A 3,200-nucleotide genomic window follows, 5' to 3' on the forward strand; every position below is an offset into this window, starting at 1 on the left:
TCAAGAAACTTTTATCAGGTTATTTGTGACAAACATCATTGTTTTCAGTACTGGAGATCAAATACAGCTTATGAAACTGAGATACATTCTCAATATTTTCAAATTCTATTTTGAGACATTCTCAGCAAGCCCCTCAATTCACCAGGCTGGAGTTATCAATCCTCTTATCTCAGACTCCCAGTTTACTGAAGTTACAGGCATGCAGTTACACTGGGGCTAGTGCTTTTTGTTCTGCCTAAAATTCTTTGCCTAAACCAAGGTTAAGATTTTCATTTCTTCCATATCATTCAGAAATTGAATTGATTTCATTTTCATGTTTTTATCTGTGATACATTTTGTTGTTGTTATTGTATTTTAGGGAAGGGTCTACAGGCTGTTCAGGGTCTCACTACTAAATCAGACTCAAAGTGATCCTCCTGTTTACAACCTCCCAAGAGCTGGGATTGCAGGCATGTGCCACCCCACCCAGTCTCAAATGCCTGTCTCAGCATGCTCTGGAGGCAGGACCAGCACTGTAGGCCAGGGGATCGAACCTCCAGCCCCTGCACCTACTTGCAGGTGCTTTAATCCACTGAGCTATTTGGCCAACTCTGTATCTGTGATACACTTTGAGATAATTTTGAATAACTTTAGACTATGGAACATTTCAAAATATGAAAAGAACAGAGAAGATGTACAATAAACCCATATATACTCAGGACAATTCCAGTGATTGTCAACTTTCAGTCTTGTAGAATGTCTTCCTCATTTACTCCATTCTTGATAATAATGATGAAAGAAGGAACAGATCAAGGAGGAAGAGATGATCATGCTTACACCTCTTTTTCAGCTAAAATTGTGTACATCTAAACATAAAATTAGTAGCTGCACAAAATTTTGACAAATGCTACGTTACAACCATTTCCATTATTCTAGAAAGTGTCTTCTTTTTCTCTTCAGGTACTCTTTTCCTGCAAGACCATACTACCCCAGTCTTTTTTTTACTTTAAGTTAAGTTTGCTTCTCCTACACCTTCATTAGATGAATCACACCATGTGTGGTCTTTGACTTGGCTTCTTTGGCTACAGACAACACACCCTCAGAGGTCCTGCTGCTTCATTCCAGTGACCCTGTGATAGATCTGGAGTGTGCATCTGCCCGCATCATTCCTGTCTCAAGGTCAAACTCATAACTATTGCCCTAACTGCTGTCAGGTCCTGCTGATCCTACCCCTGAGGAGAGATTGTCACTGATACTTTTTAAATATTTTTATTCATTTTGATGAGGAAAAAAAGATAAATAAAACAGTTTCAAAACAGGTTAATAGGATGGTTCCAATAACTAACACATTGCATATTGTTGTCTTCATAGTAGTCAATCAGAGGACAGAAGCAGGCATGATATCTTATCTAAACCATATTAGTACAAACCTTTCTTTTCAATGAACTAAGAGAAAGTAGCTGTATGTCTATCCTAACTATGGGACTAGGCCCCGTGCCTGAAGCAAGCAAACTACCTCAATCTTGAGATGAATAGCGTATCTGGTTAAAGTCAGCTAATAGTCACAAGGCAACCTAGTAATGTGTCACTGATATTTGTCCACAAACTTACTCACTGAAATTGGGAATCTCATCACCTTACATGATTCTTGCAATGGATTTTAAAGTAAAACTGTTCTAAGCATGAATAATCATTGAACTAAATTTCTAACGTAGGGATTGATTTTATTACCCAACAAGCATACTAAAGGTAGGCTTGGGATACCAGCATAGTAGATAACTTTGAAAAAGATCTCTAAAATGTGTCAGTGAAAACAAATTCCACAGAGAAGCTACTTTAATTTCATCATATATTTAACTGTGGTATCTTTAAAATGTTAAAAACATTTATTCTGAATTGCATGTGGATAGTACCTAAGGGTCTTCATCAGATTCTGCTTTAGGTAAGTCATCCTCTATACAGCCTCTTACTTCCCTAGGTCTTCCCCTAAGAACTCCCAGGTTCTGATTACATTACCTACATGAAGAACCTGCCAATCTCTCCCACACAGTAGACCCCAGATTGTTGTTACCTCCTCATTTCTTCACTTACCTCTGCTTCTCTCCAAATTCCAAGCCACACACATCTAAACAAAAATATTTGTGGGAATTTTTCACATATTGTTTTGTAGTCAGAAAATCTACAACCTCTATCAAAGAGTAAGTGGTCCACGTGGGAGTTAGAGGCTCTAATTCTTCCCCTGTCAGTGCTGCTAGTTTTCTATACTTTCCACGGATGGTCCTTTAGTGTGCTATACATCTCTTACTTCAGCTACAGATAGAAATGAGCAAATTCCCCTTAGAATCCTCCCAGGAGATGGCAGCAGAATGGCAGAGGCTATCATTTAAGACATGCCCTTCTGGCCATATGCTCCCCAACATGTTTCAATTGCAGAAATGTAGGCAAAAAAAAAAAAATCCCAGATTTGTCATCCATCCTAAGAAGACATCTTCACTGTCTAATTGTAGCATCTAAAAGAAAGGAGGCCACAGACAAGCTGAAAATCATCACAACACTTGGCTGACCAAGTTAAATAGCATAATGCTGCACCCACCATGTTCTAAACCACCGAGGTCCACCAAATTCCAACTTAGAAAATCTGGGGTTAAGTAAGATGATAAAGCACTCCCTGGTGAATTCTTTGTAATTGCTCCCTGGTCCCCTCCTGTTCCTCCACTCTAGCTCAGAGCTGCCTCAAAGCCGTATTCCCACCACAGCATCAGTGCTAAGCAGTTGACTGTGTGGTCAGGTCCTGCAGGCACTCCCTGAACAAAGTAGTCAGTATGAGACAGGCATAAACACAAGGCACCTCTCTGGCTTTGCAGATTACACAAACAATACCCCTTTTGGCGAGCACAGGGAGACAGTCCCTCTTCCCTAATACCTATTACTTTATCACATTACTTTTTTATGCTGAGTAAAGCCATCATAAAAGGGATGACCAAAGCAAGTGATCCACACTTTACCTAAGGAGCATCGCTACAAGTCCCAGTTGTGTAATGAGACCCTGTACCAAATGCATAAGAAAAGAAAGAAAGACAGACAGACAGAGAAAAAGAATTATTTCTGTTAAAGAAAAAACAAAAGTCTATTTACTGATTCATTTTTAAAATTAATATTTCTGGACATTCAGGCCTCTGGATACTCAGCAAAATTTTTGTTTTTTCTTTCTTTCTTTCTTT

This window comes from Octodon degus, unplaced genomic scaffold (genome assembly GCF_000260255.1).
Source record: "Octodon degus isolate 3935 unplaced genomic scaffold, OctDeg1.0 scaffold00136, whole genome shotgun sequence".
NCBI lineage: Eukaryota > Metazoa > Chordata > Mammalia > Rodentia > Octodontidae > Octodon > Octodon degus.